At 41.4% G+C, this 25,262-nt stretch overlaps 1 long non-coding RNA gene across 3 annotated transcripts in view; it reads left to right on the top strand.

Annotated features, from left to right (window-relative positions):
- Positions 1-25,262, top strand: part of LOC147659187 (uncharacterized) — a 117,638-nt gene that overhangs the window by 9,507 nt on the left and 82,869 nt on the right. For all 3 annotated transcript variants that reach the window (XR_015307298.1, XR_015307300.1, XR_015307299.1), the window contains exons 3-5: positions 11,084-11,113; positions 18,745-18,774; positions 24,006-24,035. This is a non-coding gene — a long non-coding RNA (uncharacterized LOC147659187). The remainder of the gene's footprint in view (positions 1-11,083; positions 11,114-18,744; positions 18,775-24,005; positions 24,036-25,262) is intronic.

Raw genomic sequence — 25,262 nt, 5'->3', positions numbered from 1 at the left:
TTTGGAATAAACTCCCAAATTCTCCAAGACTAAACTCAAATCTGCTGAGTTTCATAAAAAGCCTGAAAACATGGCTCTTCTCCAAAATTAACATGATATAATACAGTCTTTCTACCAATAGCCTTTGCTGCAAGAAAGACCTTCTGAGTAAAATGACATTGCTACCATCCCAAAATGTCTGTTGGGTGAATATTACTCTCCCTAAATCTTAAATATAAATATATATATGTCATCAAGTTCTTTCATGATTCCATGGTTTTCTGCTTCCTAGGCTTCTGTGGCAAGACCCTAGATGAATCTTCGCTTGTCTGCTGTTAAGCTACTCTTTGCTTACTTTCTGGTTTTGATGTACTCGCCTTGAGTACTTATGGCTTATGTTTGGCTGGTGCAGATTTGCATCTTTCTTTACCTTTCACACTTAGATTTTGTGGAGAGACTCAGTAGATATCCATTCTTTATGGTGGTATTTCTTGGGACCCAGTACCTCCTGGCAGGTAATCCTGACCAGTCACTGATTCTTTCATCTTCGGTCTACTGGGTCTCTGTGGTCCGCTAGTTCTTGCAGGACCTGAAACTTGTTACTGAGGATAACTGAGTATTAACTGGTGTTGTGTGCATCCTTGAGGATTCTGGTGTTACATCACTGGTGTTGGTTTGCTGGTTCAAACCATCAATGCTTTCTTCAGCTTGAGCTTTAGCCTGGCCATTACATGGCGATGGTCTGATACCATATCTGTTCCTCTCAGTATTCTCACATCATGCAGGAACCTTTGGAGCTTCTTGGCAATACATGCATGGTCAATCTTATTATCACTTAAATATTCTGGTGACACTTACATTTCCTTGTGTATTCTCTTGTGATAGAATACACTATTGCCTAGCACCAGACTGTTCAGGGAACCTTGATCTGTGAGCCTTTCACCAATCTCCTTCATGTTGCCAAGTCTATGGTTGCTCATGACTTATTAGTACCCAACGTTGCTGCTTCCAATCTTCGCATTGAGGTCTCTCATCAGTATGGTGAAGTCTCTCTCAAGGCATTACTCTAGAATGGACTATAATCTGTTGTAAAATTGTTATTTTTCTTCTCCTTTGCTGTCGTTTATGGCTGCATAGCAATAGTATACATTTGTGTTGATCGATTATTCTTTGTGCAGAAGGTCTCTGTGATGATTCTGAAAGCGAGAGCTTCCCACCCAGTCATAGCTCTGTCTGATGCTGGTGTTATCATCAGTGCTACTCCCTGAGTGTGATGGGTCTTCTCGTGCGCATGTCCAGAATAAAGCAGCATTCTGTCTGGAGCCAGACTTTTCCGTCTGGGCTGTGTCCACCTGGTCTCGCTAATGCCAAGCAGGTCCAGTTTTAATTCTTTCATCTTCACTGCCACTTGGGCTGTCTTGCATGTCTGGTACATAGTCCTAATGTTCTATGTTGCCATGGTGATGGTTTTAGTCATCTTTGTGGCTTCTAAGGATGTCTGGCTTTCGCCACAAGTCATCATAGCTCTCTGTGAAGGATATTTCTCTTTCCCCAAGGCTGGGATGTCTTTTGGTTGACATTTCTGTAGCTAAGATTTTTTTTTACATGTTGGGGTAGCTAACCCCTCACATAACACTCCTCCTTTTCCACCAGGAATTTGGACCGGCCATGGCAGAGTTTCATCCCCATTAAGTGCATCAGTATATTGCAGGGCAAGCTAGCTAAGTTGCATCATTGTTACAGAAGGAACAACTTTTACACCAGTGATTTCTTAACCACTCCTACCAAGAAGTATTAAAGGCATGATGCAGAGGAGAGCAGTTTTAGTCCTTCCTCCAACTATCTGACTAAAGGACACTGAAGTTCCACAAAGCAACCATCATGTAACATCAATATGATCTTGTTTTTGAATATGACAGGAATTCATACAAGAGAGAACATGTGCATGATGGAATTTGAAAATTAGCAATCAAAGTATTTTAAGAATAAGTACAATTCTCCCTTCCAATGGGTAGACTCAAGGAAGGCATACAAGTATCACAATGCATTATGAGTTAAAACAACAAGAGGGCAAAACAAAACTTCAGAGTCGAAAATTGATTGGACCTTGTTTCAGAATATGGCAAGAATTCAAGTTTGTGAATGAGCATTGAAATCCAGCACAGATTTCAAAGTAGTGTTCACAATGGAAAAAGGTCTTCAAATAGTACCACCTGATGGCATCATAACGTTTGAAAAGTTTGTAATGTAGCACCATAACGTCATTCATGTGTAACACAATTGGAAGGGTAAAAGTCAACTGACAGTTGTCCTATCTTCTGAAAAGTAAATGAGCTCCCTTTTTCTTTTTTAATAAATCTTCCGGCTATGTTCTGAGCAATCTACAAGTGCATTAAATTAGCCCATCTATGAAAACCACAGACTTATAATGGGAATTGCATGCCAGAATACCACACATAGTCACAACATGTTTCACCAAAGGTATTTCCTGACAACACACCATACGCACAGAGGACCTCATTCCACTGATGCTGCAGGCCCACCTCTCTGTCCAGGATAATATCCCATATAGGGAGTCATGGGTGGGAGTTGCAGCACCTTAGGGCATCCTAGATTCACAACTACCTACATAGCATCAGTGGCACATATAGCATGTAAACTTGCAAGCTCTACCATGCTATCCATGTATGGCAGACCTTCATGGGGCAAATGGGTGCAGGCCACCCTCACTGTCAGGGAAGCCTGATGATGTGAAGGATGCAGCCATGAGTGCAGATGGCAGCCACACTCTATGGCAGCACAACCTGGATTGGGTGGGGTAGAGACAGTATCCAGTACAGCAGGTAAAGGCCTGCTAGAGCAAGGTTGGGGCACACATGATGCAGTCTGCCCTCACCAAAGCCTGAGAACACAGCTGATAGGGACCCATGTGCCAGAGATATTCAGGGCACTCGTAACTTAGATCATACTCAAGCTCCAATCCACTCCTTAAATTCTTCAAAAAACTCATAATTGCAAAAGTATAAAACTAATGTTTCAACTTTAAACTGAAGAATATTACAATAAAATTGTTATAACATATTTTACAATAATTAAATTATGTAACACTTTTCTTCAATATATGTACAATTTAAATTCGAAAGAAATGAAAATAACATACAATTTTCATTCTTATTACAAAATATATATAATTAAATCAAGAAATACATGTATGTGGTTTAAACAGCACATAAATAATTAACAACTAAATGCCTGATTAGGATGTTGGTTGGTAAGCATTCGACCGTTCGTCGGAAGCTTACCGACTGACATGCTTGGTTTGAAGTCCAACGACCATATTTCAATGACAGTGGTTGTAGTCCAAACTTTCCAGTCAATCCACATGGCTTCCAACTGGATCAAGGAGTCCATCGGCTAGCCGTAGCCACCACATAATCCCTTGCAGATGGTGTTTCCGCTGTGGAGATTATGAGGTCGGTTTCCCATAGGCTTTCCATGGCAGTTTTTCTGACATGGAAAACTTGTCTGGAATTTTCTGACATGGAAGGCTGGTTGGAAAGTGACTTTGCGGGGCCCCTAGCAGGGCTCCCCTCCTTCCGCAGCCTCCGGTTTTGGGCAGGGGGCACCTATTGTGCCACCTGTAAATCCCTGCACTGTGTGGCAGGCACCATGAGGATAAGGATTACAGTAACTCCCATTTCTCTACAATAGCGTGTGCTGCACAAACTCCATTGAGAAAAGTGCAGTTGCATAGTAATAGCAGTTTCGGACCACCCACCGAAGGGCAGATGGTTCTGAAACCTCAGAGATGTCGGTTGGAGGCAACTCAGACTGAAATCATAGACGGGCCCTAAATAAAAAAACATAATGACTAAGAATCCTCTCAATATTTTCAAACTGAAAGAATAATCAGAATATAGCGCAAATAAGACAGCAAGGAGATAGGGAGAAACAAAGATAAGGAATTATGGTCAGGGCTTCAGAAAAATAAAAACCAGGAATTCAAATCAGGCAATTCGACATGTACCTGATCTCCTCCCAAGAGAACATAGAAAGATGAATCTCTGTAATTTCTACACCATGGGACTCTCTCTTTTCCTTGGCAGATAAAGTGTGGGCAAGTTAATATCATGTTATAAACTTGTGAAATAAAGGCTTTAAACAGGACTGACAAGTCAAGTCAAGTCAAAGAATTTATATAGCGCACTACATACCCAGAGGGTCTCAAGGTGCTTAGGGAGGGGAGGAGGATTACTTGTCAAATATCCACGTTTTAAGTTGCTTTCTGAATGCTAGGTGGTTCTGGGTAAGGCGAAGGTGAGTGGGGAGTGAGTTCCAAGTCTTAGCTGCCAGGTATGAGAAGGATCTTCCTCCCATGGTGGTCTTGTTGATGCGGGGTACAGTGGCGAGGGCTTGGCTGGAAGAACGTAGTTGGAGGGAGGGGGTGTGGAGGGACAGTCGTGAGTTGAGGCATTCTGGTCCGATGTCGTAGAGTGATTTGTGTGCGTGGGTTAGCAGTCGGAAAGTGATCCTCTTATTGACGGGTAGCCAGTGGAGGTCTTTCAGGTGGCCAGAGATGTGTTTGTTACGCGGGATGTCTAATATGATCCTGGCTGAGGCGTTTTGGATTCGTTGGAGTTTCTTCTGGATTTTAGCGGTAGTACCTGCGTAGAGGGTGTTTCCGTAGTCCAGTCGGCTCGTGACCAGAGCATGGGTGACTGTTTTTCTGGTTTCGGTGGGGATCCAGGGAAATGTTTTTTTGAGCATGCGAAGAATGTTGAAGCAGGATGAGGATACGGCGCTGACTTGTCTGTTCATTGAAAGTGAAGAATCCAGGATAACGCCTAGGTTCCGTGCGTGGTCTGTCGGGATGGGTGCTTTTCCAAGGGCTTTCGGCCACCAAGAGTCGTCCCATGCAGAGGGGGATGTACCTAAGATGAGGACTTCTGTTTTATCTGAGTTCAGTTTCAGACGGCTGTGTTTCATCCATTCGGCAACTTCTTTCATTCCTTCGTGTAGGTTGGTTTTGGCGGTGCTGGGGTCATTGGTGAGAGAAAGGATCAGTTGAGTGTCATCCGCGTAGGAGATGATGTTGAGATTGTGTTGGCGAGCGATGGCCACAAGGGGGCTCATGTATACGTTGAAGAGGGTGGGACTGAGTGAGGATCCTTGTGGTACACCACAGATGACTTCAGTGGCCTCGGACTTGAATGGTGGAAGGCGGACTCTCTGGGTTCTTCCGGTGAGGAACGAGGTGATCCATTCAAGTGCTTTTCCTTGTATTCGGATGTTTTTGAGGCGTTGTAAAAGGGTGCTGTGGCAGACTGTGTCGAAGGCTGCAGAGAGGTCGAGGAGGATGAGGGCGACTGTGTCTCCATTGTCCAGTAGAGTTCGAATGTCGTCTGTTGCTGCGATGAGGGCGGTCTCAGTGCTGTGTTTTGCTCGGAAGCCAGATTGTGAGGAGTCGAGGGATTTGTTGGCTTCGAGGAAAGCGGCGAGTTGGTTGTTGACAGCTTTCTCGATGACTTTGGCCGGGAAAGGAAGGAGCGATATGGGGCGGTAATTTTTGAGTTCGGTGAGGTCCGCTGTGGGTTTTTTCAGAAGGAAGGGCGGTGAGTTCAGCGTGTTTCCAGCTTTCCGGGAAGGTGGCGGAGTTGAAGGAGCAGTTGATGACGTCTCGGAGGTGCGGTGCTATGACGGAGTCTGCTTTGTTGAAGATGTGGTGAGGACATGGGTCTGTGGGGGATCCTGAGTGGATGGAGTTCATCAGGTGGATGGTGTCCTCAGTAGAGATTGGGTTCCAGTCGTTGAGGGTGTTCAAGGGGGGAGAATGTTCAGCATATGGTTGGGTGGGTTGGTCTCCGGGTTGGTTGTCGAAGCTGTTGTGGATGTCTGCAATTTTGTTGTGGAAGAATAAAGCCAGGGAGTCGCAGAGGGCTTGAGAGGGGGTGATGTCGTTGGAGTTGGCCGAGGGGTTGGTAAATTCCTTGACGATGTTGAAAAGTTCCTTGCTGTTGTGGGCATTGTTGTCTAGTCGATCCTTGAATGCTGTTTTCTTGGCCTTTCGGATTAGTTGGTGGTGTGTGCGGGTGGCGTTTTTGAAGGCGTCCTTGGTGCTAGTGGTTGGGTCTTTTTTCCAGGCCTTTTCAAGGGAGCGGCAGAGTTTCTTGGACTTCTTAAGATCATCGTTGAACCATGAGGCCTTCTTGCTGCCAGGTTTGCTTTGACGTTTTTTCAGTGGTGCTAGGATGTCGGCGGTGCTGGATAACCATAGGGTGAAGTTGGCGGCGGCTTGGTCTGGGTTAGAAGAGTGGGCTGGGGTGTTTAGAAGGAGCGATGAGGAGATCTGGTCGATGGTGATTTTGTTCCAGTTTCTTTGCAGAGTTGGTTGGAGGTGGTTGGTGGGTTTCGGCTTGTTGTAGGTGAAGTGAACGCAGCTGTGGTCAGTCCAGAGGAGATCCGTAGTGTGGCTGAAGGAGACATGATTGCTGGAGGTGAAGATGGGGTCGAGTGTGTGACCTGCGGTGTGGGTGGGGGAAGTGACCAGTTGTTTAAGTCCGAGGTTGGCGAGGTTGTCCAAGAGGGTGGTGGTGTTGCGGTCGTTGTTCTTTTCAAGGTGAAAGTTGAGGTCTCCCAAAAGGATGTAATCTTTGGAGGGGAGCGCGTGTGGAGTGATGAAGTCCGTGATGTCTTCACTAAATTTTGCGCGGGGTCCTGGTGGTCTGTAGAGGAGGGTGCCTCTGAGAGTGGTCTTGGGGTCGATGTGGATCTGGAAGTGAAGGTGTTCAGAGTTGGCGAGGTTGACGTCAGAGCTGGTAGAGATGTGGATTGATTTTTTATGGACGATAGCGATTCCTCCTCCTGTGTGGCCTGTACGGTCCTTGCGTGTGATCTTATAATCATCTGGGATGGCAATGGTGATGTCTGGGGCGGAGGAAGCGTTCATCCATGTTTCTGTTAGGAAGGCGACGTCTGGAGAGATGGTGTCTAGAAGATTCCATAGGTCAATGGCGTGTCTGTGGACCGATCGGGTGTTGAGAAGGATGCATTGTAGGTGGGTGGGGTCGGGAATCTGTGGTGTGGACGTAGCGGAGATGTTGTCGGTGCCGCTGAATTTGCAGGAGTAGCAAGAGAAAGGTCCATGGGTGTGTCCAGGGGCGGCTTGGACGCAGTTGGGGGCGCGACCGGGGTTAAGGGCTAGGAGGGTGGCGGCATCGTAGGTGATGCGGGAGGACTGGGCAGCGCGAGGGGCAGGGGGTCTGGCACTGGGCGCGGTCCAGGCACGGACGGGCGTAGACGGGCTTACCTTTGGCGCACCTTCGGCGCGGTCGCTGCGCGTGAACGCTGCGCGCAAAATCAGCTGTCATATGTGGATGGTGGAAGGGGAGGGGCGAGGGAGTGTCAGCTGGGAAGGCGGGAGCGGGGTGGAGACTGGGGCGTGGCACAACAAACAACAACAAGGTAAACACCAAAATGGCCGGCACCGCGGAACGGAGCAGGCAGCCCCAGAGATTCTCAAAGTGCAGGGAAAAGTACAACAAAAATGCGGTCAGGGCAACACAGAGACAGCACAGCGCTACAAGCGTTTAATGAGCAGGCGAGGTGGTAAGCGCTATCAGGTTACGGTGATAAACAGCCAAGCGAACCTGCAATGTTATGCAAATAAATAAATAATAGCGAAGTAGATGCTTGCAGCGGTCTTCAAATGCGCGTTCTTAAATAAATCAATAGCAATGAGCACAATCAGCAGATGAGGCCAACGATACCAGGCTGTGAGGGGAGGCAGGTCGGGGAGCAGCGAGGAGGAGCGGCCGTGTCTGTGGAGCACAGGACGGTCACAGCTCGAGCTTTGCAGCGTGGGGCAGATGGCCTTAGTGGGAGGGAGTGTCAGCTGGGAAGGCAGGAGCGGGGTGGAGACTGGGGCGTGGCACAACAAACAACAACAAGGTAAACACCAAAATGGCCGGCAGCGCGGAACGGAGCAGGCAGCCTCAGAGATTCTCAAAGTGCGGGGAAAAGTACAACAAAAATGCGGTCAGGGCAACACAGAGACAGCACAGCGCTACAAGCGTTTAATGAGCAGGCGAGGTGGTAAGCGCTATCAGGTTACGGTGATAAACAGCCAAGCGAACCTGCAATGTTATGCAAATAAATAAATAATAGCAAAGTAGATGCTTGCAGCGGTCTTCAAATGCGCGTTCTTAAATAAATCAATAGCAATGAGCACAATCAGCAGATGAGGCCAACGATACCAGGCTGTGAGGGGAGGGAGGTCGGGGAACAGCGAGGAGGAGCGGCCGTGTCTGTGGAGCACAGGAGGCACTGCGTTTTTTTTGTTTAGGATTTAGACAGATAGCACAGTTCAGATGACCTGACCATTTAGGGATGATTTTACTATGAAATCAAGCAATGCAGTTAGGCAAACCAACGTTGTTGCGTTGCTTTGCATAAAAAGGGAGATAGTGGGATAGTGATCTTTCTCCTAAGTTATTGCACTTTTGCTCTTTCCATTTTGCTGCCACATTTAGGTCCTGTATCTATGCTCTTACACAATGTGTAATATTTAGCATAGTTTTTGTCCTGAAAGTGCACCCTTCACACAAAGTTATTTTTGTGACACTGCACATGTGCGAAGTGTAGCTAAATCTGGCCCCAAACATGTGATTGTCGTGATGCCTTTGGCTGAACACACGTGTGAATCTTACAAGTGATATGAGTAGTATTCCACCAGAATATCGACTACATAATATCATGAGCCTAAATCTGAAGCCCTAAATTCCAAGTACCAAACATAATGAAGGTACGTACTGGGGTAAAAATAGTTTTATTCTGCCTAACTTTATATATATATATATATATATGTACCTTAACCAATATTTATATCTGTGTGTGTGGGTGCGTGCATGTGTATATAGATACAAAACCAATTTCAAAACATGTTATTTGAGGAAAACACACACACAATAGAGGAGCAAAGGATATTTATTCTTCATTACTCATGACATGTTCACATGACGACAATAGTGAAGTACAGATTTTAAATAAAACCAAATTCAACAACACAGAAATCAGACCCATGTAGATGCTACAGCCAGTGCCATCTTATGAGAGGCAAAGTTCAAAGTGTTGCACAAAGTGAAATCAAAACCAGTAAAGCAATAACTACATAAAGTGGAAGAGAAAAACAATGCAATCGACACAATATTAAATATTTCTCCCAAATGAAGTGTAGGATAAAGACAATTCAATCTACAACATAATAAATCAATTAAATGTTAATAAAATATTGCTCAGAGTCTCCTTTCCCAAACAAAATTCTGCTTTTGTCATTCTGGACTTAACCCTGTAAAAATTCTATAGCAAATATAGTTTTTGGGAAATTGATATCTATCCAATAATCTTTGCTGTGTTCATCAAAAATCAGATACCATCCTCTCCATTCTGTACATAGTGTATATCACATGTGACAGCCCAGTAAATAAGCCCAACATTGCCAACTCCATGGGGTAACATAGCACTGGCATTTAGTGAAATGCGACCCTACTATGCGGACACTCATGACCAGAAATCACTGATTACATATAGGGAGGCTTGCGTGAGGAGAGATCAACTTGTATAGAGTGACATCATAAAGGAAAGGGGGTCAGGGTAAAACCAAAAGCAGCTTTTACTAAATGCAAAAAATGTGGGGCATGCAGTCAATATGGAAACGTCATGAGTTGTATTCACCTTGTAGGAAAAACATCAATGTTAAAAGGAGCATTGCATATAGGAGTGAATAAGGTCCAAATTTAAAATTGGCGGTATATGCAATCCATCACAATGATGACAGGTTAAATGTACCACCAATACGAAGGTCCGCCTGCCCCATTTAAATAACAGCAGACCTTCAGCTTGGCCACAGTGGTGAATACGGTCTCCACTGTGGCAAACGTTTCTGACAGCCCATACTTTGCAGGGCCATCAGAGAAATAGCTACATGTCCTCCTGGCCTATATAGGCAGACATGTAGCAAGTTTGTTACTGTAAATTTTGGTAGCAAAGAACATTAAAAGTATTGTGCTCCCCCTGCCCTGGGAGAAGACTCCAATGATGAGGGAAGCATTATATCTCTTCTTTTCAGAAAGAAAATCCTGTCTTGGGATTTTCATTTTGAAAAAGAATGCTGTTTGCTACAAGGCTGCATTCTTCCTATGCAGCCCTGAAGCAAACAGTAAAATGATTTGGCAGGAACTACTGCAGCTGCAGTTCCTTTAAATACCTTTATAAATGATTGCCATCTTTGTGGTCATTTGGGAATTAAGTTATTGGCCTCTCTGCCATGGGGACAGAGTAATTAAATCTGAGCCTATGTTATTTATATGCTGCAATGTTCTTGCTCCAAAGTATTTATAGTGAGTAAAACATTATCCGTGTACAAGAGAATTATGCATTATCAAAGAGCTATAAGATGGAAAGATTCCACCTAAGATTTGGCAAATAATTCCCCCCCCCCAAAACAAAAGTCCATGGGGGATGAGAATAAATAAGTAAATAAATATATTCAGCCCCTGTGAGATTGATTCAGAGTGACCGGGAAAAGGAGCAAAGTAGATCAGAGTCCAGGTATATCATACAATATAATACACTATGATAACATTTCTAAAGCATGCAGCTGCTACCAAAGAAGTATCCAGTGATAGCCGCCCAATTGTATATAGGAGAAGAAGACAGGTTAAACGTCAACAGAAAGTTTATGCATCAAAAAGAGAAGTCTTTAGCAGTTTTTGAAGAAATTATTTGGAAGGAGCAAAGCGTAAGGTCATGGGAAATGGGTTCCAGAGTTTGGTGGCAAAAAAGGAGCAATCCCCTCTTCTTTCCTTGTGTACCCTGGGAACGCAAAGATGTCTTAGCGCATTGGAGCAAAATGATCTTTTATCATTTATTATCATATTATTGTATACCAAGAAGTGTAAACATTGGTGAAGAGATGTATGTATCATTCATAACAGAAATTTGTTTGGTTGTCTTTTCTGAGCAGAAAATCATGTTTTGGAAAAGTATTTTTATATGTGGTATGAAATATATTTTAAATTTGTGTTTGTCTACTTAATTATTTTTCTAGACTTCAGGATCCTATGGAACAGGACCCGAGGTGGGACATCTTTACAATCTTTAAAGGATTATGAAAGACTGTATATGTTTTGTACATTATTTGCTCAAAAAGTGTTGGATGAAAGGATTGTGGGAATGCAAAATGTAAAATGAATGTAGTTGCCCGAGATGGTTTTGTTTTTCTTAGATATGTAAATGTGTATTTGTGTGTATATATGTATATATGTATGTGTGTGTATGTATGTATCAACATGTGAGTGTATATGTATGTGTGTGTGTTTGTGTGTGTGTGTATATATTTATATTATATATATGTGTGTGTGTGTGTATGTGTGCTTACCTAAATACATATATATATATATATATATATATATATATATATATATATATATATATATATATATATATATATATATATATATAAATATTGAGAGAGACGTGTGTGGGTGTGTGTGTGTGTAACTATATAGCCCCAAAGAATTACCAGATCCCATGCTCAATTAGCAGCAGTGCACTGTTGGTGTGAGATATAAATCAACATTGCAAGTTTCAATCTGATAAGTAAAAGGTGCACACGAAGTTGCTTACCACAGATTTATACAGCTGATAGACCCTTGGAAAATGTGAGCGGGTGGCCTGGAGAAAACCTGACACATTTTGGTGATCTGGTCACTGATAGTGTGCATTTTTCTTGCAGGATGGACACTAGCAATGTTGATTATATATTTAATCAATCAATCAAAGACATTTATAGAGCGCACTACTTACCCGTAGGGTCTCAAGGCGCTAATCAACATTGGAAGTTTCCATCCAGCAAGGAAAACGCTAGAACATTCGCAAACTGACAGCCACATCTCGGCTCAATGGTTCACCCAAGCCGCAGATGTCTGTTCATGACTAGGACAATATTTATTACATATAGATAGGATTGCTTGAGGACATAACGACTTGTATGAAGTGACATGACAAAGGAAAAGGAGTCAGGGTAAAACTAAAATCAGGTTTTACTAAGTGCAATAAATGTAAGGCGTGCTGTCAATATGAAAACATAATGAGTTTTTTCACCTTTTAGGAAAAACATCAATGCTAAAAGGAGCATTTCATATAGGAGTGATTAAAGGCCAAATGTAGAAAGTGTCCATAGATGCAATCCATCACAATGATGACAGGTTATATATACCACCAATACAAGGGCCGCATTCCCAATTTAAATAACAGCAGACATTCAGCTAGGCTACAACGGAGAGTACTGTCTCCACTGTGGCCAAACTTCTCTGACAGCCCTTACTTCCCTGGGCCATCCATGAAATAGCTTAATGTCTTCCAGACCTATTTAGGCAGACGTGTAGTATTATTTTACAGCAAATTTCACACTTAGATTTTGTGGAGAGTCTCAGTGGATATCCATTCATTATGGTGATATTTCGTAGGACCCAGTACCTCCTGGCAGGTAATCCTGACCAGTTACTGATTCTTTGATCTTCTGTCTACTGGGTCTCTGTTGTCCGCTAGTTCTTGCAGGACCTAAAACTTGTTACTGAGGGTAACTGAGTATTAACTGGTGTTGTGTGCATTCTTGAGGATTCTGGTGTTACATCACTGGTGTTGGTTTGCTGGTTCAAACCATCAATGCTTTCTTCAAGTTTGAGCTTTAGCCTGGCCATTACATGGTGTTGGTCTGATACCATATCTGCTCCTCTCAGTATTCTCACATCATGCAGGAACCTCTGGAGCTTCTTGGCAATACACGCATGGCCAATCTTATTCTCACTTACATGGTCTGGAGACACTTACATTTCTTTGTGTATTCTCTTGTGATGGAATACACTACCGACTATCATCAGACTGTTCAGTGAACCTTGATCTGTGAGCCTTTCACCAATCTCCTTCATGTTGCCAAGTCTATGGTTGCTCATGACTTTTTTGTACCCAACGTTGCTGCTTCCAATCTTCGCATTGAGGTCTCTCATCAGTATGGTGAAGTCTCTATCAAGGCATTACTCCAGAATGTAATATAATCTGTTGTAAATTTGTTATTTTTCTTCTCCCTTGCTGTCATTTATGGCTGCATAGCAATAGTTTACATTTGTGTTGATCCATTATTCCATGTGCAGAAGGTCTCTGTCATGATTCTGGAAGCGAGAGCTACCCACCCATTCAGAGCTCTGTCTGATGCTGGTGTTATCATCAGTGCTACTCCCTGTGTGTGCTGGGTCTTCTCTTGCGCATGTCCAGAATAAAGCAGTATTCTGCCTGTAGCCAGTCTTTTCTGTCTGGGCTGTGTCCACCTGGTCTCGCTGATGCCAAGCAGGGCCAGTTTTAATGTTTTCATCTTCATTGCCACTTGGGCTGTCTTGCATGTCTGGTACATAGTCCTCATGTTCTATGTTCCGATGGTGATGGTCTTAGTCATCTTTGTGGCTTCTAAGGATGTCTGAATTTCGCCACAAGGCATCATAGCTCTCTTTGAAGGAGATTCCTCTTTCCCCAAGGCTGGGATGTCTCTTTGTTGACATTTCTGTATCTAAGATTTCTTTTTACATGTTTGGGTAGCTAACCCCTCAAAAAGCCTCCTCCTTTTACACCAGGAATTTGGACCGCAATGGCAGAGTTTCATCCCCATTAAATGGATCAGTAGATTGCAGGTCAAGCTAGCTTAGTGGCATCATTGTTACAGAAGGAACAACTTATAGACCCCAGATTTCTTAACAGCTCCTGCCAAGAAGAATTAAAGGCATGATGCAGAGGAGAGCAGTTTTAGTCCTTCCTCCAACTATCTGACTAAAGGAGTGCACTGAAGTTCCACAAAGCAACCAACATGTAACATCAATTTATCTTGTTTTTGAATATGACAGGAATTCATACAAGAGAGAACATGTGCATGATGGAATTTGAAACTTAGCAATCAAAGTATTTTAAGAATAAGTACAATTCTCCCTTCCAATGGGTAGACTCATGGAAGGCATACAAGTATCATAATGCATTATGAGTTAAAACAACAAGAGGGCAAAACAAAACTTCAGAGTCGAAAATTGATTGTACCTTGTTTCAGAATAGGGCAAGAATTTAAGTTTGTGAATGAGCATTGAAATCCAGCACAGATTTCAAAGTAGTGTTCACAATGGAAAAAGGTCTTCAAGTAGTACCACCTGATGGCAGCATAACGTTTGAAAAGTTTGTAATGTAACACCATAACGTCATTCATGTGTAACACAATTGGAAGGGTAAAAGTCAACTGACAGTTGTCCTATCTTCTGAAAAGTAAATGAGCTCCATTTTTCTTTTTTAATAAATCTTCCAGCTATGATCTGAGCAATCTACAAGTGCATGAAATTAGCCCATCTATGAGAACCATAGACTTGTAATGTGAATTGCATGCCAGAATACCACACATGGTCACAACATGTTTCATCAGAAGTATTTCCTGACAACACATCATACGCACAGAGCTCATTCCACTGATGCTGCAGGCCTACCTGTCTGTCCAGGAGTATATCCCTTATAGGGAGTCATGGGTGGCAGTTGCAGCACCCTAGGGCATCCTAGATTCGCCACTGCCTACATAGCATCAGTGACACATATAGCATGTAAGCTTTCAAGCTCTACCATGCCATCCATGTATGGCAGACCTTCATGGGGCAAATGGCTGCAGGTCACCCTCACTTGCAGGGAAGCCTGATGGTGTGAAGGATGCAGCAAAGTGCAGATGGCAGTAACACTCTATGGCAGCACAACCTGGATAGGGTGTGGGGGGGAGACAGTATCCAGTGCAGCAGGTAAATGCCCACTAGAGCAAGGTGAGGGCACACATGATGCAGTCTGCCCTCAGGAGCCTGAGAACACAGCTGATAGGGACCCAAGTGCAAGAGATATTCATGGCACTCGTAACTTAGATCATACTCAAGCTCCACTCCACCCCTTAAATTCTTCAAAAAACTCATAATTGCAAGAGTATAAAACTAATGTTTCAACTTTAATCTGAAGAATAGTACAATAAAATTGTAATAACATATTTTACAATAATTAAATTATGTAACACTTTTCTTCAATATATGTACAATTTAAATTTGAATGAAATGAAAAAACCCTAAAATGTTCATTCTCATTACAAAATATATTTAATTAAATCAAGAAATACATGTATGTGATTTAAACAACACATAAAAAATTAATAACTAAATACCTGATTAATATGTTGGTCGGTAAGCATACGACAGTTCGTCGGAGGCTTACCGACTGACATTCTTGGTTCAAAGTCCAACCGCCATATTTCAATGACAGTGGTTGTAGTCCAAACTTTCCAGTCAATCCAAATGGCTACCAACTGGATCAAGGAGTCCATCGGCTAGCCGTAGCAAATCCCTGCACTGTGTGGCAGGCACCATGAGGATAAGGATTACAGTAACTCCCATTTCTCTATGATAGCGTGTGCTGCACTAACTCCATTGAGAAAAGTGCAGCTGCATAGTAATTGCAGTTTCGGACCACCCACCAAAGGGCAGTTGGTTCTGAAACCTCAGAGATGTCGGTTGGAGGCAACTCCGACTGAAATCATAGACGGGCCCTAAATAAAAAAACATAATAACTAAGAATCCTCTCAATACTTTCAAACTGAAAGAATATTCAGAATATAGCACAAATAAGACAGCAAGGAGATAGGGAGAAACAAAGATAAGGAATTATGGTCAGGGCTTCAGAAAAATAAAAACCAGGAACTCTGAAATTCAAATCAGGCACTTCGACATGTACCTGATCTCCTCCCAAGAGAACATATAAAGATGAATCTCTGTAATTTCTACACCATGGGACTCTCTCTTTTCCTTGGCAGATAAAGTGTGGGCAAGTTAATATCATGCTATTAACTTGGGAGCTAAAGGCATTAAGCAGGACTGACAGAGAGGCACTGGGTTTTTTGTTTAGGTTTTAGACAGATAGCACAGTTCAGATGACCTGACCATTTAGGGATGATTTTACTATGAAATCAAGCAATGCAGATCAGCAACCAACGTTGTTGCGTTGCATTGCATAAAAAGGGAGATAGTGGGATAGAGATCTATCTCCTAAGGTATTGCGCTTTTGCTCTTTCCGTTTTGCTGGCACATTTTAGGTCCTGTATCTATGCTCTTACACAATGTGAAATATTTAGCATAGTTTTTGTCCTGAAAGTGCACCCTTCACGCAAAGTTGTTTTTGTGACACTGCACATGTGCAAAGTGTAGCTAAATCTGGCCCCAAGCATGTGATTGTTGTGATGCCTTTGGCTGAACACACATGTGAATCTTTCAAGTGATATGAGTAGTATTCCACCAGAATATCGACTACATAATATCATGAGCCTAAATCTCAAGCCCTAAATTCCAAGTACCAAACATAATGAAGGTACGTACTGGGGTAAAAATAGTTTTATTGTGCCTAACTTTATATATATACATATATTTACCTTAACCATTATTTATATCTGTGTGTGGGTGCGTGCATGTGTATATAGATACAAAACCAATTTCAAAACATGTTATTAGAGGAAAACACACACACAACAGAGGAGCAAAGGATATTTATTCTTCATTACACATGACGTGTTCACATGACGACAATAGTGAAGTACAGATATTAAATAAAACCAAATTCAACAACACAGAAAGCCGACCCAAGTAGATGCTACAGCAAGTGCCATCTTATGAGAGGCAAAGTTCAAAGTGTTGCACAAAAAGAAATCGAAACCAGTAAAGCAATAACTACATAAAGTGAAAGAGAAAAACAATGCAATGTGCACAATATTAAACAAACCTCCCAAATGAAGTGTAGGATAAAGACAATTCAATCTACAACATATTAAATCAATGAAATGTTAATAAAATATTGTTCAGAGTCTCCTTTCCCAAACAAAATTCTGCTTTTGTCATTCTGGACTTAACCCTTTAAAATTTCTATAACAAATATAGTTAGTGGGAAATTGATATCTATCCAATAATCTTTGTTGTGTTCATCAAAAATCAGATACCATCCTCTCCATTCAGTACATAGTGTATATCACATGTGACGCCCAGTAAATAAGCCCAACATTGCCAACTCCATGGGGTAACATAGCACTGGCATTTAGTGAAATGCGGCCCTACTATGCGGACACTCATGACCAGGACATCACTGATTACATACAGGGAGGCTTGCGTGAGGAGAGAGCAACTTGTATAGAGTGACATCACAAAGGAAAGGGAGTCAGGGTAAAACCAAAAACAGCTTTTACTAAATGCAAAAAATGTGAGGCATGCACTCAATATAGAAACATCATGAGTTTTATTCACCTTGTAGGAAAAACATCAATGATATAAGGAGCATTGCATATAGGAGTGAATAAGGGCCAAATTTATAAATTGTCGGTATATGCAAGCCATCACAATAATGACATTTTAAATGTACCACCAATACGAAGGTCTGCCTGCCCCATTTAAATAACAGCAGACCTTCAGCTTGGCCACAGTGGTGACTACGGTCTCCACTGTGGCCAAACGTTTCTGACAGCCCATACTTTGCAGGGCCATCAGAGAAATAGCTACATGTCCTCCTGACCTATTTAGGCAGACATGTAGCAAGTTTTTTACTGTAAATTTTGGTAATAAAGAACATTAAAAGTATTGTGCTCCCCCTGCCCTGGGAGAAGACTCACATGATGAGGGAAGGATTATATCTCTTCTTTTCAGAAAGAAAATCCTGTCTTGGGATTTTCGTTTTGAAAAGAATGCAGTTTGCTACAAGGCTGCATCCTTCCTTTGCAGCCCTGAAGCAAACAGTAAAAGGATTTTGCAGGAACCACTGCAGATGCAGTTCCTTTAAATACCTTTATAAATGATTGCCATCTTTGGGGTCATTTAGAAACTAAGTTATTGGCCTCTCTGCCATGGGGACAGAGTAATTAAATCTGAGCCCATGTTATTTATATGATGCAATGTTCTTGCTCCAAAGTATTTATAGTGAGTACAACATTATCCGTGTACAAGAGAATTATGCATTATCAAAGAGCTATAAGATGGAAAGATTCCAGCTAAGATTGGCAAATGATTCCCCCCCCAAAAAAAGTCCATGGGGGATGAGAATAAATAATTAAATAAATATATTCAGCCCCTGTGAGATTGATTCAGAGTGACCGGGAAAAGGAGCAAAGTAGATCAGAGTTCACGTATATCATACAATATAATACACTATGATAACATTTCTAAAGCATGCAGCTGCTACCAAAGAAGTATCCAGTGCTAGCCGCCCAATTGTATAGGAGAAGATGACTAGTTAAACGTCAACAGAAAGTTTATGCATCAAAAAGAGAAGTCTTTAGCAGTTTTTGAAGAAATTATTTGGAAGGAGCAAAGCGTAAGGTCATGGGCAATGGGTTCCAGAGTTTGGTGGCAAAAAAGGAGCAACCTCCTCTTCTTTCCTTGTGTACCCTGGGAACGCAAGGATGTCTTAGCGCATTGGAGCAAAATAATCTTTTATCATCTGTTATCATATTAATGTATACCAAGGAGTGTAAAGATTGGTGAAGAGATGTATGTATCATTCATAACAGGAATGTGTTTGGTTGTCTTTTCTGAGCAGAAAATCATATTTTGGAAAAGTATTTTTATATGTGGTATGAAATATATTTTAAATTTGTGTTTGTCTACTAAATTATTTTTCTAGACTTCAGGATCCTATGGAACAGGACCCGAGGTGGGACATCTTTACAATCTTTAAAGGATTATGAAAGACTGCATATGTTTTGTACATTATTTGCTCAAACATTGTTGGATGAAAGGATTGTGGGAATGCAAAATGTAAAATGAATGTAGTTGCCCGAGATGGTTTTGTTTTTCTTAGATATGTAAATGTGTATTTGTGTGTATATATGTATATATGTATGTGTGTGTATGTATGTATCAACATGTGAGTGTATATGTGTGTGTGTGTGTGTGTGTGTGTGTGTATATGTATATTATATATATATGTGTGTGTGTGTGTGTATGTGTGCTTACCTAAATACATATATAATATATATGGAAGCCATACAAGTATCATAATGCATTATGAGTTAAAACAACAAGAGGGCAAAACAAAACTTCAGAGTCGAAAATTGATTGGACCTTGTTTCAGAATCTGACAAGAATTCAAGTTTGTGAATGAGCATTGAAATCCAGCACAGATTTCAAAGTAGTGTTCACAATGGAAAAAGGTCTTCAAGTAGTACCACCTGATGGCAGCATAACGTTTGAAAAGTTTGTAATGTAACGCCATAACGTCATTCATGTGTAACACAATTGGAAGGGTAAAAGTCAACTGACAGTTGTCCTATCTTCTGAAAAGTAAATGAGCTCCATTTTTCTTTTTTAATAAATCTTCCGGCTATGATCTGAGCAATCTACAAGTGCATGAAATTAGCCCATCTATGAAAACCATAGACACATGGTCACAACATGTTTCATCAAAAGTATTTCCTGACAACACATCATACACACAGAGGAGCTCATTCCCCTGATGCTGCAGGCCTACCTGTCCTGCCAGGAGTATATCCCATATAGGGAGTCATGGGTGGGAGTTGCAGCACCCTAGGGCATCCTAGATTCGCCACTATCTACATAGCATCAGTGACACATATAGCATGTAAGCTTTCAAACTCTACCATGCCATCCATGTATGGCAGACCTTCATGGGGCAAATGGCTGCAGGCTACCCTCACTGTCAGGGAAGCCTGATGGTGTGAAGGATGCAGCCATGAGTGCAGATGGCAGCCACACTCTATGGCAGCAGAACCTGGATAGGGTGGGGGGAAGACAGTATCAAGTGCAGCAGGTAAATGCCCACTAGAGCAAGGTGAGGGCACACATGATGCAGTCTGCCCTCAGGAGCCTGAAAACACAGCTGATAGGGACCCAGGTGCCAGAGATATTCAGGGCACTCGTAACTTAGATCATACTCAAGCTCCACTCCACTCCTTAAATTCTTCAAAAAACTCATAATTGCAAAATTATAAAACTAATGTTTCAACTTTAAACTGAAGAATATTACAATAAAATTGTAATAACATATTTTACAATAATTAAATTATGTAACAATTTTCTTCAATATATGTACAATTTAAATTCGAATGAAGTGAAAATAACCTACAATTTTCATTCTCATTTCAAAATATATTTAATTAAATCAAGAAATAAATGTATGTGGTTTAAACAGCACATAAATAATTAACAACTAAATGCCTGATTTGGATGTTGGTCGGTAAGCATTCGACCGTTCGTTGGAGGTTTACCGACTGACATTCTGGGTTTAAAAGTCCAACTGCCATAGTTCAATGACAGTGGTTATAGTAGAAACTGGCCAGTCAATCCAAATGGCTTCCAACTGGATCAAAGAGTCCATCGGCTAGCCGTAGCTACCACGTAATCCCTTACCGATGGTGTTTCGGCTGTGGAGATTATGAGGTCGGTTTCCGATAGGCTTTCCATGGCAGGTTTTCCAACATGGAAAACATGTCTGGAATTTTCTGACATGGAAGGCTGGTTGGAAAGTGACTTTGTGGGGTCCCTAGCAGGGCCGCCCTCCTTCCGCGGCCTCCGTTTTTGGGTAGAGGGCACTAATTGTGCCCCCTGTAAATCCCTGCACTGTGTGGCAGGCACCATGAGGATAATGATTACAGTAACTCCCATTTCTCTGTGGTAGCTTTTGCTGCACAAACTCCATTGAGAAAAGTGCAGTTGCATAGTAATTGCAGTTTCGGAACACCCACCGAAGGGCAGTTGGTTCTGAAACCACAGAGATGTCGGTTGGAGGCACCTCCGACTGAAATCATACACAGGCCCTAAATAAAAAACATAATAACTAAGAATCCTCTCAATATTTTCAAACTGAAAGAATAATCAGAGTATTAAGCAAATAAGACATCAAGGAGATAGGGAGAAACAAAGATAAGGAATTATGAACAGGGCTTCAAAAAAATAAAACAGGAACTCTGAAATTCAAATCATGCACTTGGACATTTACCTGATCTCCTTCCAAGAGAACATAGAAAGATGAATCTCTATAATTTCTACACCATGGGACTCTCTCTCTCTTTTCCTTGGCAGATAGAATGTGGGCAAGTTAATATGCTATTAACTTGGGAGCTAAAGGCTTTAAGCAGGACTGACAGAGAGAGGCACTGCGTTTTTTGTTTAGGATTTAGACAGATATCACAGTTCAGATGACCTGAATATTTAGGGATGATTTTACTATGAAATCAAGCAATGCAGATCATCAACCAACGTTGTTGCACTGCATTGCATAAAAAGGGAGATAGTGGGAATAGATCTATCTCCTAAGGTATTGCGCTTTTGCTCTTTCCGTTTTGCTGGCACATTTTAGGTCCTGTATCTATGCTCTTACACAATGTGTAATATTTAGCATAGTTTTTGTCCTGAAAGTGCACCCTTCACACAAAGTTATTTTTGTGACACTGCACCTGTGCAAAGTGTAGCTAAATCTGGCCCCAAGCATGTGAATGTTGTGATGCCTTTGGCTGAACACACATGTGAATCTTACAAGTGATATGAGTAGTATTCCACCAGAATATCGACTACATAATATCATGAGCCTAAATCTCAAGCCCTAAATTCCAAGTACCAAACATAATGAAGGTACGTACTGGGGTAAAAATAGTTTTATTGTGCCTAACTTTATATATATATACATATATTTACCTTAACCATTATTTATATCTGTGTGTGGGTGCGTGCATGTGTATATAGATACAAAACCAATTTCAAAACATGTTATTAGAGGAAAACACACACACAACAGAGGAGCAAAGGATATTTATTCTTCATTACACATGACGTGTTCACATGACGACAATAGTGAAGTACAGATATTAAATAAAACCAAATTCAACAACACAGAAAGCCGACCCAAGTAGATGCTACAGCAAGTGCCATCTTATGAGAGGCAAAGTTCAAAGTGTTGCACAAAAAGAAATCGAAACCAGTAAAGCAATAACTACATAAAGTGAAAGAGAAAAACAATGCAATGTGCACAATATTAAACAAACCTCCCAAATGAAGTGTAGGATAAAGACAATTCAATCTACAACATATTAAATCAATGAAATGTTAATAAAATATTGTTCAGAGTCTCCTTTCCCAAACAAAATTCTGCTTTTGTCATTCTGGACTTAACCCTTTAAAATTTCTATAACAAATATAGTTAGTGGGAAATTGATATCTATCCAATAATCTTTGTTGTGTTCATCAAAAATCAGATACCATCCTCTCCATTCAGTACATAGTGTATATCACATGTGACAGCCCAGTAAATAAGCCCAACATTGCCAACTCCATGGGGTAACATAGCACTGGCATTTAGTGAAATGCGGCCCTACTATGCGGACACTCATGACCAGGACATCACTGATTACATACAGGGAGGCTTGCGTGAGGAGAGAGCAACTTGTATAGAGTGACATCACAAAGGAAAGGGAGTCAGGGTAAAACCAAAAACAGCTTTTACTAAATGCAAAAAATGTGAGGCATGCACTCAATATAGAAACATCATGAGTTTTATTCACCTTGTAGGAAAAACATCAATGATATAAGGAGCATTGCATATAGGAGTGAATAAGGGCCAAATTTATAAATTGTCGGTATATGCAAGCCATCACAATAATGACATTTTAAATGTACCACCAATACGAAGGTCTGCCTGCCCCATTTAAATAACAGCAGACCTTCAGCTTGGCCACAGTGGTGACTACGGTCTCCACTGTGGCCAAACGTTTCTGACAGCCCATACTTTGCAGGGCCATCAGAGAAATAGCTACATGTCCTCCTGACCTATTTAGGCAGACATGTAGCAAGTTTTTTACTGTAAATTTTGGTAATAAAGAACATTAAAAGTATTGTGCTCCCCCTGCCCTGGGAGAAGACTCACATGATGAGGGAAGGATTATATCTCTTCTTTTCAGAAAGAAAATCCTGTCTTGGGATTTTCGTTTTGAAAAGAATGCAGTTTGCTACAAGGCTGCATCCTTCCTTTGCAGCCCTGAAGCAAACAGTAAAAGGATTTTGCAGGAACCACTGCAGATGCAGTTCCTTTAAATACCTTTATAAATGATTGCCATCTTTGGGGTCATTTAGAAACTAAGTTATTGGCCTCTCTGCCATGGGGACAGAGTAATTAAATCTGAGCCCATGTTATTTATATGATGCAATGTTCTTGCACCAAAGTATTTATAGTGAGTACAACATTATCCGTGTACAAGAGAATTATGCATTATCAAAGAGCTATAAGATGGAAAGATTCCAGCTAAGATTGGCAAATGATTCCCCCCCAAAAAAAAGTCCATGGGGGATGAGAATAAATAATTAAATAAATATATTCAGCCCCTGTGAGATTGATTCAGAGTGACCGGGAAAAGGAGCAAAGTAGATCAGAGTTCACGTATATCATACAATATAATACACTATGATAACATTTCTAAAGCATGCAGCTGCTACCAAAGAAGTATCCAGTGCTAGCCGCCCAATTGTATAGGAGAAGATGACTAGTTAAACGTCAACAGAAAGTTTATGCATCAAAAAGAGAAGTCTTTAGCAGTTTTTGAAGAAATTATTTGGAAGGAGCAAAGCGTAAGGTCATGGGCAATGGGTTCCAGAGTTTGGTGGCAAAAAAGGAGCAACCTCCTCTTCTTTCCTTGTGTACCCTGGGACCGCAAGGATGTCTTAGCGCATTGGAGCAAAATAATCTTTTATCATCTGTTATCATATTAATGTATACCAAGGAGTGTAAAGATTGGTGAAGAGATGTATGTATCATTCATAACAGGAATGTGTTTGGTTGTCTTTTCTGAGCAGAAAATCATATTTTGGAAAAGTATTTTTATATGTGGTATGAAATATATTTTAAATTTGTGTTTGTCTACTAAATTATTTTTCTAGACTTCAGGATCCTATGGAACAGGACCCGAGGTGGGACATCTTTACAATCTTTAAAGGATTATGAAAGACTGCATATGTTTTGTACATTATTTGCTCAAACATTGTTGGATGAAAGGATTGTGGGAATGCAAAATGTAAAATGAATGTAGTTGCCCGAGATGGTTTTGTTTTTCTTAGATATGTAAATGTGTATTTGTGTGTATATATGTATATATGTATGTGTGTGTATGTATGTATCAACATGTGAGTGTATATGTGTGTGTGTGTGTGTGTGTGTGTGTGTATATGTATATTATATATATATGTGTGTGTGTGTGTCTGTATGTGTGCTTACCTAAATACATATATAATATATATGGAAGCCATACAAGTATCATAATGCATTATGAGTTAAAACAACAAGAGGGCAAAACAAAACTTCAGAGTCGAAAATTGATTGGACCTTGTTTCAGAATCTGACAAGAATTCAAGTTTGTGAATGAGCATTGAAATCCAGCACAGATTTCAAAGTAGTGTTCACAATGGAAAAAGGTCTTCAAGTAGTACCACCTGATGGCAGCATAACGTTTGAAAAGTTTGTGATGTAACGCCATAACGTCATTCATGTGTAACACAATTGGAAGGGTAAAAGTCAACTGACAGTTGTCCTATCTTCTGAAAAGTAAATGAGCTCCATTTTTCTTTTTTAATAAATCTTCCGGCTATGATCTGAGCAATCTACAAGTGCATGAAATTAGCCCATCTATGAAAACCATAGACACATGGTCACAACATGTTTCATCAAAAGTATTTCCTGACAACACATCATACACACAGAGGAGCTCATTCCCCTGATGCTGCAGGCCTACCTGTCCTGCCAGGAGTATATCCCATATAGGGAGTCATGGGTGGGAGTTGCAGCACCCTAGGGCATCCTAGATTCGCCACTATCTACATAGCATCAGTGACACATATAGCATGTAAGCTTTCAAACTCTACCATGCCATCCATGTATGGCAGACCTTCATGGGGCAAATGGCTGCAGGCTACCCTCACTGTCAGGGAAGCCTGATGGTGTGAAGGATGCAGCCATGAGTGCAGATGGCAGCCACACTCTATGGCAGCAGAACCTGGATAGGGTGGGGGGAAGACAGTATCAAGTGCAGCAGGTAAATGCCCACTAGAGCAAGGTGAGGGCACACATGATGCAGTCTGCCCTCAGGAGCCTGAAAACACAGCTGATAGGGACCCAGGTGCCAGAGATATTCAGGGCACTCG

The sequence above is a fragment of the Lissotriton vulgaris genome, unplaced genomic scaffold, assembly GCF_964263255.1.
Source record: "Lissotriton vulgaris unplaced genomic scaffold, aLisVul1.2 SCAFFOLD_3108, whole genome shotgun sequence".
In the NCBI taxonomy this organism is placed as follows: domain Eukaryota; kingdom Metazoa; phylum Chordata; class Amphibia; order Caudata; family Salamandridae; genus Lissotriton; species Lissotriton vulgaris.
The sequence above is the reverse complement of the archived record's forward strand: the minus strand, read 5'-3'. Positions and strand labels throughout refer to the sequence as shown.